The sequence below is a fragment of the Carettochelys insculpta genome, chromosome 7, assembly GCF_033958435.1.
Source record: "Carettochelys insculpta isolate YL-2023 chromosome 7, ASM3395843v1, whole genome shotgun sequence".
In the NCBI taxonomy this organism is placed as follows: Eukaryota; Metazoa; Chordata; order Testudines; family Carettochelyidae; genus Carettochelys; species Carettochelys insculpta.
In genome coordinates, this window is record NC_134143.1 from 1,605,401 (window position 1) to 1,623,323 (window position 17,923).

General features: G+C 51.7%; 1 non-coding gene and 1 pseudogene across 1 annotated transcript; both read right to left on the bottom strand.

The window, feature by feature from the left end:
* Positions 1 to 11,383: 11,383 nt before the first annotated feature.
* On the bottom strand, positions 11,384 to 11,465 carry TRNAS-AGA (transfer RNA serine (anticodon AGA)). The gene has a single exon. It is a non-coding gene; the product is annotated as a tRNA-Ser (tRNA).
* Positions 11,466 to 14,921: 3,456 nt separating this feature from the next.
* On the bottom strand, positions 14,922 to 15,121 carry LOC142016225 (small nucleolar RNA U3; annotated as a pseudogene).
* Between the last annotated feature and the right edge of the window lie 2,802 nt (positions 15,122 to 17,923).

Sequence of the window (17,923 nt, forward strand, 5' to 3'; positions counted from 1 at the left end):
AGGGCTTCGCTTTAGCCACATCCTGGAACCAGGACAATACAGCAGCACAGGCCCTGAGACACTGCTCAGGGGCTGTCTGTGACCAGTGTGTGTAAGAGGTCAGGGGAGTCTGTGCCTGGGGGAAATGCTGATCCTGGGGCATGGTCACTGCTCTGGCTGCTGCTGGGCCCATCCTGTCTCCTTTGTCAGCCCAAGAGTCCTACATGCACCTGTGTCCCCTGCAGTGCTTCTGCCTGGGCTGAACAGGACCTGAAACACAGCCAGGGGGCAGCCCTGGCTCAGCTGCAGAGTGGGACGTGGGCAGCTGCCTCTGAGGGAAGGGCCTGTTCCCAAGGTTGGCTCAGGGGCTCTGGTCTCTCCCAGCTCCTGAGCTGTGCAGTACACAGCTGGGAAAGGGACAGACACTTGCCCAAGGGGGAATGAAAGTCACAATCTCCTCTCTGCCCCAACAGCAATAGACAGATCTGCAGAACCAGACACAGGGGCTGGGGCAGGTCTCCATGTGACTGTGCCAAACCCTGTGCAAGCTCTGGCTTGTTTTGTGCTTGTCTCCAGCTGGGGCAGAGCCTCTTCAGGACACACCTCCTGCCCCACAGCTGAAATGAGCCCCACAGATATGAGGCCCCACTGAGGGAGTGGCTGATTTTCTCCCACACTGTGACGATGGCTGCAGACCACGTGCTGCTTGGGGGTGTCCTTAGTGAGGGGTTGGTGGTGGGGAGCAGCCTGGCTCAGAGATGTTATGAAGATTCTCAGGCCACATGCAGTCATGGTCCTCCCCTCCTCTTGCACTGCCCTCTGTGGCTTTTCAGCCTTCCCCTCGAGGTGTCAGTACCAGCTGCCCCACCTCCAGGTGCCTAGAGGAGGACAGGTGAGCTGGGCTCCAGCCTGGGACTCCTCCTCTCCCCTTCTGTCCCTTGAATTTTTAGCCTGGTCTTGATGCTCCTTCATTTAAGTGCCATGTGTGCAATGGGAATAGCCTGGCAGCTCCAGGACCACTTGTGAGGGCATCAGGAGAAGCCATGAGAAACACATCCTCAGCCCACATCTATCTCTACACACGCTGCTGAGTTCTGGGGCCCCAACCTTTTGCACCCAGGTTGACGAGCCAGCCCAACCCAAGACCTGGCTCCAGTGGGCCTCATTCATGCAGCAGGAGGAAAAAGACCTCACTCAGGTACCCCTGGGGACAAAATAGCCCAGCCCTTGGAGAAGATGAGATTTACAGTAGAGCACCACCAGGTCCCCCTGAGATTTGAACTATGGCAAATACCAGACACCAATCTCTAGGGTGGGGGAGCTGCTGTCCTGTCTCAGGGCTCCTCGTCGATGCCGTGTTGGTGACTCACAGTGAGGCACCAGAGATGGAGGTGACGCAGCAGAGACAAAGGGGAGTGGAGGATGGTTGTACCCTCTAGGTACAGAATGTGCTGAAAACAAGGGTTGTGAAGTCTCCCAGCAGCCACCTCACAGCAGAGGTCCTGACCAAGAGACAGCTGCCCCATGGAGAAGACGCCCCATAGCAGAGGCTGTCTCCCTGAGTAGCAGCATGCCAAGGGCTGAGGCAGCTGCCCCACAGAAGATCTCCCTGGGAGTAGAGTGACTGACAGAAATGACAGCCCAAACACAAAAGAAGAAACAACTGCAGGAGCAACACTGACAGAGTGGGCAGAAATGAGGCCCCTCAAGTGTGTTTGCCGACTGCTTCAAGAACCTGCCCTGCTGCCTTTTCCAAGATCCCCTTTCTCTCCCTGGATTTTACCTCACAATGCTTCCATGGAGGGAGCCCTGCGCAATCCATATCTTACACAGCAGTGACGACTGCCCTGTACCCTCACAACAACTTCAAGCATTGATGAGACTCCTCAGTTCTTACACTGGGTGATTGCCTAGATTGTGACTTTACAACAACATGTTGTTTACAATAGACAAAGGCTCATTGCTTTGCCTGTTCCATTCAGGCTTTGTTTCCAAGGCATTACATAAGCACACCTTTGCATTTTCATGCAGACGCTCTCTAAAGGACACATTCCCCAAACCCTTCAGCAATACCGAGCTCCTGCTGGCACACTCCTTACATCTAAAAATAATACTCAAATTTCTCATATGAGGGCCAAAACTAAAACCTGTTCTGTTCAATATATTCATCAAGGATTTAGATATTGTCATTGAAAGTACGCTTATTATGTTTGCAGATGATACCAAGCTGGGGAGTGGGGGTTGCAACTGCTTTGGAGGATAGGGTCAAAATTCAAAATGATCTGGACAAATTGGAGAAATGGTGTGAGGTAACAGGATGAAGTTTAATGAAGACAAATGCAAAGTGCTCCGTTTGAGAAGGAACAATCAGTTTCACACCAAAGAATAGGGAGAAACTGTCTCGGAATGACTACAGCAGAAAGGGATGTAGAGGTTATAGTGGACCACAAGCTAAATATGAGTCAACAGTGTGATGCTTTTGCAAAAAAAGCAAACATGATTCTTGGATGCATTAACAGGTGTGTTGTGAACAAGGCAGAAGTCATTCTTCCGCTTTACTCTGTGTTGCTTCGGCCTCAGCTCGTGTATTGTGTCCGGTTCTGGGAGCCACATTTCAATAAAGATGTGGAGAAATTGGAGAGGGACCAGAAAAGAGCAACAAGTATTATCAAGGATCTAGAGAATATGAACTATGAAGGACGGCTGAAAGAATTTGGCTTGTTTAGTTTAGAAAAGAGAAGATTGAGAGGGACATGAGACCAGTTTTAAGTTATGCAAAAGGGTGTCATAAAGAGGAGGGAGAAAACTTGTTCTTCTTGGCCTCTAATGATAGAACAAGAGGCAATGGGCTTAAACTGCAGCAAGGGAGGTTTAGGTTGGACATTAGGAAAAAGTTCCGAAGTGTCAGGGTGGTCAGACACTGGAATAAATTGCCTGGGGAGGTTGTAGAATCTCCATCTCTGGAGATATTTAAGATCAGGTTACTAATGTCTGTCAGGGATGGTCTAGACAGTACTTGGCCCTGCCATGAGGGCAGGGGGCTGGACTCGATGGCCTCTCGAGGTCCCTTCCAATCTTAGTATTGTATCATTCTATGATTTTGAGAAAAAAGCAGTTCAGTCGCACTTTAAAGGTGCACAAGATAATTTACGAGGTGAAGAGCTTTTGTTTCCCGTGAAAGCTCAGCACCTAATCAATTATTGTGTCAGTCTTTGACGTGCTCCTGGACTGCTTTTTGGCTTTGATAGCACACAGACTAGCCCGGCTTTCTCTCTGTTCCTATTCAATATGAGTAGCAACTGTCACTTCCCCTCTGTACCCAGATCTCAGCCGAGGGACAGGTTTGCTGGGTTGATGTGCATTGGCATAACTGTGACCCGACCAGCCCAGGGCTCAGCACGATCCCCTGTCCCCTCCCCCCGCAGCTACTGCTGTGTCGCCAAATCTCAGCCTCTGCACCAGAGCGCAGGGGACAGAGCGGAAGCTGGGGGATGGGAGCTGTTTGTGATGGGCCAAGCAGGGGGAGGAGGCAGGTGCACCTGTGACAACTTCCCTGCTGCTGGGCTGAGGCGGCTGGTTCCTGGCTGGCAGGTGCCCCAGTGGGGTGCACAGGGTCCCCCAGGGGCACTGCAGGCAGCCTGGCTTCATAGCGCTTCCCCCTTCCCCAGAGAGGAGCCACTGCTGGCCCAGCACCTGAGCCCCCACCAGCACACGCCCCCCCAGCATCCCTTCCTATGGTTCTCCCACAGGTTGTGGGGAGCAGCTCAGTGCAGGGCCAAAAAGGGGGCACAGCATAAAAACTGTCATCACCCCTGTTCTGGGGCAGCCACCACAGCTGGGAGACCCCGGCTCCTCTGCTCTCTGGGACAGAGTCAGTGATGCTCCTTTGCATTGCGTGGTGTGTCCAGAGTCCCTCATCCACGAGCTGCCTTTGCTCCTGGAGCCTCTGGTTCTGGTTCTGGTGCTGAAATTCGGCTGGAAGCACCTCTGGGCAATGGGCTGCACAAAGGGGAGGCTTTGCAGGTTGTCTGTGGGGGCCCTGTGATGTGAGAAGAACTTGCTTTTTCCCTGCCAGCTCCCTCATGGGGATGGGGGGTGGGTGAGAAGAGGGGGTATGCTTTGGTTTTTCTTCAGTTTGTATAATTTGTTTTGAAGATTTTTGTACACTCAAATAGTAACAAAGAGGAAGTCATGCTACGCTATACACTATCAAAACCAAAAGCAGTCAAGTAGCACTTTAAAGACTAGCAAAATGGTTTATTAGGTGAGCTTTCGTGGGACAGACCCACTTCTTCAGACCAGAACAGACTCAATATTTAAGGCACAGAGAACCAAAAACAGTAAGCAAGGAGGACCAATCGGAAAAAGATAATGAAGGTGACCAAATCAGAGAGTAGAGGGGTGAGGGGGAAGGTCAAGAATTAGATTGAGCCAAGTATGCAGACGAGCCCCTATAGTGACTCAGAAAGTTCCCATCACGATTTAAACCATGTGTTAATGTGCCGAATTTGAATATAAAAGCCAGCTCGGATGTTTCTCTTTCCAAAACGGAGCGATAATGTCTCTTCAGTAACACACATACCTTGAGGTCATTGACAGAATGCCCCATTCCACTCAAATGTTGACTAACTGGTTTGTGGGTCTGGAGTGCTTTGTTGTCTGTTTTGTGCCCACTGACCCTTTGTCTAAGGGAGTTAGAAGTCTGTCCAATATACAAAGCACCTGGGCATTGTTGGCACATGATGGCGTAGATGATGTTAGTAGAGGAGCATGAGAAAGTGCCTGTGATTCTGTGAGTAACCTGGTTACGTCCAGTGATGGTATTTCCAGAGAAGATATGTGGAGAAAGCTGGCAGCGGGCTTTGTTGCAGGGAAAGGTTCCAGGACTGGTGTTCCTGGGGTATAGACTGTGGCTGTTAGTGAGGATCCTCATGAGGTTGGGAGGTTGTCTGTAGGAGAGAACAGGCCTGTCACCCAGGGCCTTCTGGAGTGTAGCATCCTGATTAAGGATAGGTTGTAGGTCTTTAATAATGCGTTGCAGTGGTCTGAGATGGGGGCTGTAGGTGATGACCAGTGGTGTTCTGTTCTTGGCTTTTTTGGGCCGATCTTGGAGTAGCTGGTCTCTGGGTATTTGTCTGGCCCTGTCAACTTGTTTTTTTACTTCTCCTGGTGGGTAATTCAGGTTTATGAACATTTGGTAAAGTTCTTGTAGTTTTTGGTCTCTGTCAGCTGGATCAGAGCAAATGCGATTGTCCCTGACTGCAAACAATGGATCTAGTCACGTGTGCAGGATGGAAACTAGAAGCGTGTAGGTAAGTAGAGCGATCAGCAGGTTTTCGGTACAGTGTGGTACCGATCAGGCCATCCTTGATTAGTACTGTAGTGTGCAGGAAATGTATCTCTTGCATGTTGTAATCAAGGCATAAGTTGATGGTGGGGTACAGATTGTTAAAGTCTCTGTGGAATTCTTCTAGAGTCTCTGTACCATGGAGAGGAATCAGCTAAGCCAGGGCGCCCCTCTCTCAGGAGTTCTCTTTGGTGACTGGAAGTCGCTGTGTTAGTCTGTATCCTAAACCAAAAAACAGCCCTATGGCACTTTAAAGACGAGTGAAATAATTGATGAAGTGATGAGCTTTGGTGGGGCTGACCAACATGGGCTGCCCATAGCAACACCTTCCAGCTCCCCAGCACAGACGTAAGGGGAGCCGGAGTTGCAGCCCAGAGGGCACTGAGGATGGGAGGAGTTGTTGGGTTTCTTATGTGCCTTTTTTGCTCCAGATCCTTAGGGGGTGTTTACACAAGGGGCTGCCAGGGGCAGGACATGAGCCCTGCAGGGCAGGGGTGGGTGTGGCAGTGACATCACAAGGGCCTGTTGAAGGACCTTAGCTGATTGGTTAAAGGCGGTGGGGAGGCGGTGACCTCAGACAGTCCAGAACAATAGGGCCATCTCAGAGCCCAGGAGAGGAGAACTGTCTGCCAGCGGGTCAGCCAAGGAACTCCTCGCACCCGGAGATGGCCGGCTTCCCAGTGACCGCCGTGCTGGGAGCAGCAGGCTCAGAGACGGACGGCCTCCTGACGGAGCCCTCTGGACTGAGCTCCCCCTTGGTGCTTGACATAAAACATCATGGCTGTATTGTCCATGAAGACCCAAACCACTTTACCTGCAAGGTGAGGGCGGAAGATCTCGCACGCCCTGTGAACCACCTGTAACGCTTTGACATTTCTGTGGAGGGGCACCTCCTGCACGGGCCAGCTACCTTCAGTACACCAGCTGCACCTGCGCATGCAGCAAGCGCACACACATCTCCACTGAATGGACACGAGCAACCGCCTGGAGAAGAACTGATAGCAATAAATAGAAATCAGATGGCAGAATGATAGAAAATTGATAATAGAAGCAAAAGGACACAGGAGAAAACTCTATGGGCAGCAAATTTAAGGACAATAAGAGGGAGTTATTTAAGCATTTTAGGATAAAAAAGAATCAGTATTGGTCTATTACTAGATTGAAATGGAGAAAAACATGAAGTTTTGTGCGTAAGCTTGTCTCTTTCACCTACACAGAATCACAGAACTGAAGGGAACCTCGAGAGGACAGCTAGTCCAGTCCCCTGCACTCATGACAGGAGCATACATTCATTCAATAAAAGCTCTTACTTTGCCCACCTTGTTGCTACTAAGTTTAGACATTTTAAATGCAGCAAATCTGAAAGGATCCAAGAGTTTTAAAAGAGCTAGCCAAGGAGTCTGCTGAACTATGAATGTTGATTGTGAGGAACTGGAAGAAAGTGAATGTGCCAATGTTTAAACAGGGAAAACAGACTGAACTGGGTAGTTATAGGCCTGTTTGCCAGAACCTGATTTCAGGAAAAATAATGGAGCTTCTGGTATGGGACTTGATAAAAAAATGAAAGGAAGATAATGCTAATCACATGGGTTTGTGGAGAACAGCTCCTGTGAAGCTAACCTGAGATTTTCACCAGATTACAAAGCTGGTTGAATAACATCATAGAGTTGATACAATTGACTTATTCTGGTGTAAAGCACTTGCCTTGGTACCACACAACATTTTGATTAAGAACCGAGAATGATCCAATATAAACATAACACAGACGACATGGATTAAAAGAACTGTCTCACCAATTGGTTTCAAAATGTAAGTGTAAACAGGGAGTCCTACTCAAGCTGAGGGTGTTTCTCATGAGGCGTTACAGGGACTCTTGACTCACCGCTATGTAACATTTTTAGGAGTGACCTGGAAGGCAACATCAAGTTATTATGGACCAAGTTGAGAGAGGACACAAAGGGTGAATCTGCACTAGAAACTAACTTCAGAGTTAACTTCCAAGTTAGGCACGACTTCGAAGTAGGCAGCAGAGAGTCTACACACATTTGCCCTTTGGGAGCTAACGTCGAAGTCTTTACTCTATTCCTGGGGATGGAGAAGTGCCCAGCTTCGCTGTCTGGTGTGTGTCCATACTTAACTTCATGGTTATTTTTGTAGTGTAGACGCAGGCAAAGACTGCGGGAGCAGTAAACAATGAAGGGTACAGACAGGTCACTAACCCAAACCAATCTGGACACCTTGATGAACAAAGTGCAATGAAATATGTGTTTCTGTACAGCCCAATTGAAGGTCACACATATAGGAGCAAAAGAAGGACCATTCTGACAGGGTGGGAAACTTACTGGCAGTGTGGGGCTCGGGCAGCTCAGGCTAGAGGGTGGGTGGCTGGCCCCAGCAGGGTGGGGCTTGGGCAGCCAATGGCTCAGGTGGCTTGGCCTGGAAGGCTGCCTGGCCTGCTTGATGGCTCATCCTGTACCGCCTGCTATCTTGTTGGCCCATTGGGAAAACAAGGGTACAGCTGAAGGCTCAGCAGGTCGGTTTGGCCATGTCCATGCACATAACCCTGAGGCTTCCAGGCTACACGCTGGGCAGCTTGTGGCTGGGACAGAGGAAACACAAGCCACGTGGCACCAGGAAGGTCAGAGGGAGGCTGCATCTATCCCAGGTTTCTGCTTCTTCCCTCTGGGGTCACCTTTGTACAATCAGAGCTCTGAGAAAAGCACTGAATGACCCACCCCAGATGGGGGTGTGTTGCAGAGGGACTTTCAGGCCTGCAAACTCCCCAGCACGGCATGGAAGAAGGCTTCTGAAAGCTTTGTATGCCTGTGACCTGCCTTGTAACACCTCCCGTCCTGTTCCTTTGTTTTCTCTTGGTCACAAACTTTTGTTTCCCACACTGCAGGGATGGGCGGCATGGGGCCTATTGGGGTCAGAAGAGCGCTGTGTACATGCGAGTGGGGAGTTTAAATCACTTCTCTGCACCAGAGCCTTCATCAGGAGAGACACGGCATTTCCAGGGAGGGCTGCCCCAGGCTCACAAGATCACACCAGCATCAGGACTCCAGGGAGCTCTGGGCACACTGCCAAGTTCCAGCGCACCAACCGATCGCCTGAACCCTTCCATCTGGCTGGGCGAAAGACCTGGCTCCACCAGGCGCCAGTCACCCCACTCACTCTCGTGCAGGACAGGAGAGGGAAGCAGCTCAGAGAGCTTTAGGGCTGTGCCTCAGTAAGGCAGCCCCAGGAGGTGCTTCTGACATTGAACTCAGACTGCAGGAAGCAGAGCCCTGAACAATGGCTCCAGACCTCCCCACTGGCCCCTTACCCTTTGGGGCCGGCTGGCATTGCCCTCTGGACACCTCTCACCCTCAGCTGGCAGCATGGACTGTGTCCTTATTGCTTCTCTGCAGATCCTGTGTCTCCCAGGTCTCCCTCTCTCTGCCCGGGGCTTTCTCAGCACCTGGCTCCACAAAGCTTCCACCAGACAGACCCTGTGTTTTCAAGGCCCATTCCTGTGGCTATGGGCTTAGAACCACAGAAACCCGGGGCTGGAAGGGACCTGAGGAGATCATTGAGTTCAGCCTCCTCCCCAAAGCAGGAGCAACCCCAACTAAATCACGCCAGCCAGGGCTTTGTCAAGCCAGGGCTTAAAAACCTCCAGGGATGGAGATTTCACCACCTCTTCAGGTAACGCATTGCAGTGCTTCACCGCCCTTTAGGGGAAAATAAAAGCGGTACCAGCCCTGTGCTCTTACTGTCATGACTTGGATTTGAACCAAGGTTTCTGCAGCTACAGTGCAGAGTACTCAGCACGGTACAACGATGGAAGATTTCCAGTGAGTTTTCCTTTCTAGGGCATCACCCCCCAGTCTGGAGCCTGGACCACTGCTCCAGCTGTAGGCAGGACTCTTTGGGCTCCAGGGCACAAAGCAAATTAACAGCCAGCTGCCCAGAGAAGGACTTGAGCCCGGCACTGCCAGATTAAGAGCCTGATGGTCATCCAAATTCTGCTGGTAAAATGGGCTTTTCCTTTTGGCCCTCGATACAAGTGCAGTCAGGGCAGCATTAGAGGAATGTAAAATGTTCAAGAAGACCACATTGGAAAAGGCTGGGGGAGTTGCCTCAGGTGGGAAGCAGATGGTTCTGTCTTTTGTTGTACTTTTACATAACAGCTGTTCTCTGTGCAAGAAAGTGCCTCATTCTCCTGAAAAGAAAGAACCCTCTAGCTTCTTTTACAATGTGTCTCTTTTGACACAGATAGGCTACGTCTACACGTGAAGCCTACATCGAAGTAGCTTATTTCGATGTAGCAACATCGAAATAGGCTATTTCGATGAATAACGTCTACACGTCCTCCAGGGCTGGCAACGTCCATGTTCAACTTCGACGTTGCGCGGCACCACATTGAAATACGCGTTGCGAGGGAACATCTACACGCCAAAGTACCACACATTGAAATAAGGGTGCCAGGCACAGCTGCAGACAGGGTCACAGGGCTGACTCAACAGCAAGCTGCTCCCTTAAAGGGCCCCTCCCAGACACTGTTGCACTAAACAACACAAGATCCACAGAGCCGACAACTGGTTGCAGACCCTGTGCCTGCAGCATGGATCCCCAGCTGCAGCAGCAGCAGCCAGAAGCCCTGGTCTAAGGGCTGCTGCACACGGTGACCATAGAGCCCCGCAGGGGCTGGAGAGAGCGTCTCTCAACCCCTCAGCTGATGGCCGCCACGGCGGACCCCACTATTTTGAAGTTGCGGGACGCGCAATGACTACACGGTCCCTACTTCAACGTTGAACGTCGAAGTAGGGCGCTATTCCGATCCCCTCATGAGGTTAGCGAGTTCGACGTCTCGCCGCCTAACATCCAAGATAACTTCGAAATAGCGCCCGACGCGTGTAGCTGTGACAGGCGCTATTTCGAAGTTAGTGCCGCTACTTCGAAGTAGCATGCATGTGTAGACACGGCTATAGAGCCCTCAGCCTACAACCTATCCACCCTGCTGCTCCAGAAGACAGCGACCCACACCTTAAAAGGGCAAAAATTATGCAGCACACAAAAAATTCAATAAAATCACAGATTCATCCACACAGCACATCAAATACATTTGGAAAAAACGGCATGAAACATTCAAGAGCATATACATAAAACTCAAATTGTTAACACACATGAAACACAAACCAGGTAAAAATTCTCACACGCCTCTTTGCAGAGACATTTTTTCAAACAGATGAGAGAGAGAGAGAGAAGAAAAAAAAAAAAAAAAAAGCAAGAAATTACACACCAAACCCACTGAAGGAGCTGGAGCTGGGGGAAAGCAAGTTCTTCTCACATCACAGTGCCCCCACAGACAACTCGCAAAGCCTCCCCTTTGTGCAGTCCATTACCCAGAGGTGCTTCCAGCCAAATTTCAGCCCCAGAACCAGGGGCTCCAGGAGTAAAGGAGCATCACTGAGTCTGCCCCACAGAGCCGAGGAGCCGGGGTCTCCCAGCTATGGTGGCTGCCCCAGAAAAGGGGTGATGACAGTTTTTATGCTGTGCCCCCTTTTTGGCCCTGCACTAAGCTGGTCCCCACAACCTGTGGGAGAACCATAGGAAGGGAGACTGGCCTGTGTCTGGTTCTGTAGATCAGCCTATTGCTGTTGGGGCAGAGAGGAGATTGTGACTTTCATTCCCCTTGGGCAAGTGTCTGTCCCTTTCCCAGCTGTGTACTGCACAGCTTAGGAGCTGGGAGAGACCAGAGCCCCTGAGCCAGCCTTGGGAACAGGCCCTTCCCTTAGAGGCAGCTGCCCTATCTCTGGCTGCAGATGAACCAGGGCTGCCCAGTCCTTGCCAGGGCATTAAACAGGTGAGTGTCACACTGTCAGGCTGACGTAGGAGACAGGCTGGGACCAGCAGCAGCCAGAGCAGTGACCACGCCCCAGGGTCAGCATTTCCCCCAGGCACAGACTCCCCTGGCCTCTTCCACACACTGGTCACAGACAGCCCCTGGGCAGTGTCTCAGGGTGTGTACTGCTGTATTGTCCTGGTTCCAGGATGTGGCTAAAACACAGGCCTCGCTGTGAGCAGAAATTGAACCTGCGCAGGGAAACCCTATTGGATTTCTAGTTCAACGCCTTAACCACTCGGCCATCACAGCTGTGAGACTGTCTCTGCCCCCCAGGCCAGAGGCCCTGGTGAATGCTCGGTGGGCCGAGGCTGGTCAGGAACACTGCCAGACAGCTGGTGGGGTTTGCTGCCCTCCCCTTTCCTCAGCCCCGGCCCCGGCAGTGTCCCTGGAAGCTGTGTGCTTGGGCGGCTGCTCAGGAGAGATGCAGGTGCTGCCCGGCTAATTAGCAGAGCCCCACAGGCAGCAGCCGGTGTTTCTCTTGGAGGTGCACATCTGCCCAGGCCTTGGTGCACACAGCAAAATGTATTCTACGTCTCCAGGGAGCATTCGAGGGACCTGTGGCCCTCGGGCAGCAGATGGTGGGGGAGGGGGATCATTCTGCCCCAGTGAAAGTTCCATGGGGCAATCCATGGCCATTGACCACAGCCCTGTATCCCCCAGACCCCCCTTCAACCCATCTGAGGTGTGTCAGGAGCCCAGCCAGGGGACGCAGACGAGGGCCCCTCCTGGAGTGAGACTGAGTTTAAGGACCTCTGACACTGGGGAATGAGGAGCTGCTGCTCCACATGACTGGCTGGTGCCAGGATGCTGCAGCCTTCAGCCACCTGTTCTCTGGCCTGAGCTCTGAGGGTCACCCCACCTGAACAGCTGAACTACTGGGGAGAAAAGTGAAGGAACTGTGGCAGGCCAACTACCAGGCCCAGGATGACGTCAGCCACTCGAGGGGCAGTGGCCGCTACCTGCCCCACTTCCAGGAGCTCAACGGCCGCCTGGGACCCAAGGAGGCAGCACTGACCACCCACGTCCTACAAACCACCAGCTCAGATGGCGCTTGCCAGGGGGCTGCAGGAGGTGTCAGGACCAGTAGCAGGCAGCAGCTCCCACCCAACAGGCACAGGAACAGAAGCCCAGAGCCATGACAGGGGTTCCAGCAATGGGGCCCTCATCATCTCTGTGTCCTGAGAGGTCTCCATCTGGGCCCCCTCCACCTGGGCCTCCCTTCAGTTCCTCTAGGGACACCAAGGTCGGTTTCGTGCATGTTGGATGCCTGGCACAAGGGGAGGGGAGGCCAGCAGTGGCCCACTCACACAGCCACCAGCTCCAGTCTGGATGCACCCCACATGGCTGTGCTCCCTGAGCCTCAGTGGGGGCCTCATGCAACACTCAGCACCTGGCCCCGTGGACAGCACCACAGGCTGCATGCCCAGGGAGGGAGGCTGACCTACACCGCATATGTCCCACCCTCGCAGGGACCCCCCAGCCACACAGATCCCTCAGGGACCACGGGCCAGATGGGGGGACAAGGTGGAGTGGGGCACACAGCCCCCAGGGCCAGGTCATGGTACTGATGGCCTTTCCCTGGGTCCCCTTCTGTCTCCAGAGCTGCACCATCCAGGGGCCAGACAAGGCCTGTACACAAGCCAGAAAGGCCCACACCAGAGGGCGAGGGGGCTGGAACTGCACCCCTAAGAGCGCCCACATAGGGCCAGTGCTGGGGCATGTGCTGGTGCCACTGTGGGGAGGAGGAAGCTGCTGCTGTCAGTGCTCACACCACCACCCTGCAGGACGTGACTGCTGTCATGCAGGAGAGGCTGGTGATGGAGCAGGAGGCCTGGGATTGGGTGGCAGGCAGCCTGGACACCCTCACACAGGCTGTGCCCACGTGCCTGGCTCAGCCTCCCACCCCATCACAAGTCCCTCCCACAGCCCCTGTAGCTCCTCCCTGCACATGTCCCTCACAGTGTCCCACAGTTCCCCCCACCCATCCACCCACAGTCCCTGACATTGGTGCCCTGCTCCCCCCAACCTTCCTCCATCCCCTCCCTCCCTTCCTGTAGCCCCCAGTGAGCCCAAGCCTGAGCCCACTGGACCCCTTCCTTGTCCCTACCTCCTGGTGGTCCAAGCTCCATCCCAGCCCTTGTGAGAATATGGACTGTGGCCTCCCACCCGCTCCCCAGAGCCCTTTCTGAGTTCTGTTACCCCACCCCCTCTCCAAGACTTCCTCTAAGTTCCATTGCCCCCACTGCCCACCCCAGGACCCCAATTGTCTATAGTCCCCCATCCCTCTTGTTAATCGTTTACACTTCTGTTTATGCAGTTTGGAATCCATTGCCAGAGTTTCATGAAATACTTTCCTTAGCAACACTCCCTGTCCCTGGTGTCTATTGGGAGGCCGGGAGGGTATGGGAGTGTTGGGGGGTGGGGTTGATAGCGAGAGTTGGGTGCGTGGGAAGGGAGTTGTGGTGGTGGCTGGATGTTGGGGGGTCACATGGGCCCCCGCACAAAGGCCTCCCAGAGGAACTTCCTGACCTGCACCCTGACCCTCTGTGCCTGACAGCATGGCAAAGCAGCCAGCTGCTTGGAGCCGTGGCCAGACCCAAAACCCACCCCTGCATGAACGGCTCTTGCTTTACCTCCACGGTGTTGTGGAGGGAGCAGCATGTACCCACCACATCTGGTACATTGCACGGGATGACCTCCAGTATCCTGAGGGGGACCTGAAAGTGCCCTCCAGCCACCTAATATTGCAAGCCCAGTTTAGGAACTAAATAAAAATGTCCTGGCTGGGCTCAGTGTGTCCCCTGTAGGGCCAACTCAGCCACTGATGCAAGGGGTAAATGGCATTGGGCATTATATCGGGGGGCTAGTGGTGTCCCCATTTGGTAGCTCCCAGGTTGGGATGGATGTCTTCTCCTGCATGCTGCAGCAGAGCCATGAGTTGGAAGATACGGGCATTGTGGACTCACCCAGACAAACCCACCCAGAATGCCATAAATCGTCCCTTGGTGTCCACGCAGGTCTGGAGCACTCCAAAATGGTACCCCTTGCAATTGATGAAGATGCCTGTGCTGCATTCTGGGGCCTGGATAGTAATGTGGGTCCCATCCAGAGCTCTGAAGCACTTGGGGAAGTCCAGCTTCTGAGCCCCCATTAGGGTGACTTGCAGATCCCAGACACGGACAACCCAGTAAAGTAGGTTGTTTTTGATTGCCCAGAAGACCTGAATGGTGTGTGGGGAGAACATGTCCATGTGTGCGTGGTGGGGTGCTCCATGCATCCCCTTCCCCTCCCCCCACCAGGTCCCAGCCACCCCACCCTGTCCCTCTCCCCTGTCTCTGAGGGTCCCCCTTCCCTGGTAGCCCTCCTCCCCATGGTGGTGCGTGCGGACGCTCGCTTTCAAAAGCTGATCTGTCAGAAGGTGGCTTTGGAAAGTTTGCCTTTTGACATCACTCTGTGGTTCAGATTCAGCCAGCCACAGAGAAAAGGGTAGAAAAGCAGAACCAGGTCCCCACGTGAAAATTGCAGCATAGTGTAACAAAGGAAATGTGTGTGTATATCAAAAAAGGATAAAATTCTTTTAACAACTAAGAAACAAACTTTTAAACACCATTTTCACTCTTTCTGCTCCTGAACATTTCATGCAAAAGCAGCTAACGCAATTCTCCCCACACTAAAAATTTCTTTTAAACTTTACAATAAAAACCAACCACTCAGACTAGGTTCTCTTCTTCTTGCTTCCAAAAGAAAACAAGAACAATCATCAAGAACAAACAGCAGCACTGCTTGTTTACCTCATGCTCCAAAGAGAACACGTCAATTCATCATCATGGTTGGTAAGACCAAGAACACCCACATGCACTTCTCTAGCTACACACTACAGAAATGATCCCTAAAAGTACAGTCTTAAACACATACTCCTCAGCTGCACACCCAGCAGAACAGGCACAAGATTCCTGCCCATGGGGAACGTTTTCAAACAGCTGCTTCCACCCTCCTCCAACTAAGGGACAAAAGTCTAAAATCAACCACCCCTTTCGCTGAAGCCCAATTCACCTGCTTTGGGACGCAGTGTATCAGAGGTGGTCGCATGTGGCTGTTTGCAGACACACCCCTCCTGATTAGCATACAGCGCCCTTTGGAGTCAATCAAACCCTCTCCCTTTTACTTCCCCAATCTGCCACTTTTCTTACAGGCTCTCATGTGACAGGTATCAGGCACAGAGGACTCTGACAGGTTAGTTCCTTCTTGCCAGCTGTGCAGGTGATGTAAAAGGAAAGTAGAGAGGCACTGAAATCAACAGGCACCAATTGAAATGAAAACAAAAAAGCAGTCAAGTAGCATTTTAAAGACTAGCAAAAGAATTTATGAGGTGAGCTTTGGTGGGACAGACCCACTTCTTCAGACCAGAGCCAGCCCAGAACAGACTCAATATTTTAGACACAGAGAACCAAAAACAGTAATCAAGGTTGACAAATCAGAAAAAAACTATCAATGTGAGCAAATAAGAGAGCAGAGTGGCAGGGCGGGGTGAGGGTCAAGAATTAGATTAAACCAAGTATGCAAAAGAGCCCCTATAATGTCCCAGAAAATTCGCATCCTGGTTGAAACCAAGTGTTACTGTGTGGAATTAGAATATGAAAGAGAGTTCAGCAGTTTCTCTTTCCAAAGCAGACTGAAAATTCTTTTTCAATAAGACGCAAACTCTTCCGTCATTAACAGAATGGCCCACTCCATTAAAATGTAGACTAACTGTTTTGTGGATCAGGAGTGTTTTGATGTCTGTTTTGTTCCCATTAACTCTTTGTCGCAGAGAGTTTGAAGTCTGTCCAATATACAAAGCACCCGGGCATTGTTGGCACATGATGGCATAAATGATGTTAGCAGAGGAACATGAGAATGTGCCTGTGATTCTGTGAATACTCTGGTTAGGTCCAGTGATGGTATCTCCAGAATAGATATGTGGGTAAAGCTGGTAGTGGGCTTTGTTGCAAGGAAAAGTCCCAGAACTGGTGTTCCTGCGGGATAGACTCTAGATATTGGTCAGAATCCTCGTAAGGTTGGGAAGTTGTCTGGAGAAGAGAACAGGCCTGTCACCAAGGGCCTTCTGGAGTGTGGCATCCCGATTAAGGAGAGGTTGTAAGTCTTTGACAATGCATTGCAGTGGTTTGAGTTGGGGGCTGTACGTGATGACCAGTGGTGTTCTGTTCTTGGCTTTTTTGGGCCTGTCTTGGAGTTGCTGGTCTCTGGGTATTCGTCTGGTCCTGTCAAGTTGTTTTTTTTTATTTCTCCTGGTGGGAAATTCAAGTTTATGAATATTTTGTAGAGATCTTGTAGTTTTTGGTCTCTGTCAGTTGGATAAGAGCAAATGCGATTATATCTAAGGGCTTGACTGGAAACAATGGATCTCGTTATGTGTGCAGGATGGAAGCTAGAAGCATGTAGGTAAGTATAGCGATCAGTGGGTTTCCGGTACAGTGTGGTACTGATCAGACCATCCTTGATTAGTACTGCAGTGTCCAGGAAATGTATCTCTTGCGCGGAGTAATCGAGGCATAAGTTGATGGTGGGGTGGAGATTGTAAAAGTCTCTGTGAAATTCTTCTAGAATCTCTATACCATGAATCCAAATCATAATAATGTCATCAAGGTATCTTAAGTAGAGGAGGGCTAATAGGGGATGAGAGCTGAGGAATCGTTGTCACTTCCACAGCTAGGTCAGTGCAGGGCAGCTGACGTTAACCTAATGGTGTAATATAGACAAGGTCTTTGTCTCACTTCCCAGGTGGTGTTTCCAATTCAGCCGAAGCTGGTGGTGGTGGTCATATTTGGCTAAAATCAAGGCAACTCATCTTTTAGGCTCTTGTGGACCCAGCTCAGGCATCCTGATGCTCATGGTCTTCCGGCCCCAAATGGTGAAAGCCTGGTCTGTGCCCTTTGCCTCGGGCTGCAAATATTATTTACTAAGCGATGATCCGGCTCTTTCTGGCCCAACCCAATCTGATGAGGACATTTTTCAGGGCTGGGATGAAAATGGTGTCGGGTCCCAGGAGTTGGGGGTCAATGTTCCCTCTGACCTTTTCCATCCAGGTGTGGAATGCATTTTATGCACACTCGTGACTGAGCAAATGTGCACCATCAGTAGAAACAAGAAACCGAGCTGGGGATGCTCTGCTAACGGGCTGGGGAGCATTGGAAACTCTGCTGAGCACTCGCACGAGCCCACAGCTTACAGGGAACACCGACGGCGACTGCAGCACAAAGATGGAACTTGCTCAAGTAGGTGATTTTTCTCCCCATGTCTCTTTTTGTAAGGCAGCAAAAAGGGAAAGGTGGCTGGGACCCCCCAGTCGTTTGTCTGCCAACTAGGCCTGATTTGGGACAGAACAATTGTGGTGACTTAACATGGAGTCTTGGCCAGGGGCCTGAGAAAGGGGAGCGTAAGAGGGGGAGCAGCAGAAGGCGCTGCTGGAGAGGTGCCAGTGGGTGCACTGTGGTTTGGTGGGAGTGAAGTGAGTTTGCTGGGTGTTTGCCGTTTGATGCTGATTGCAGGTGATTTCTGTGATGGTGTCAGGTGGGATTGTGTGTCTGGGAGGGTTTGATCCCTTGTTCCCTTGGTTGCCTTTGAGCAGCCTGAGGCTCAGCCTGCCCCTGTGTGGCTAAGGAGGGGGAAGGCCTGAGCTGGGTGAGCAGCTTTAAAAGCCACAGGCA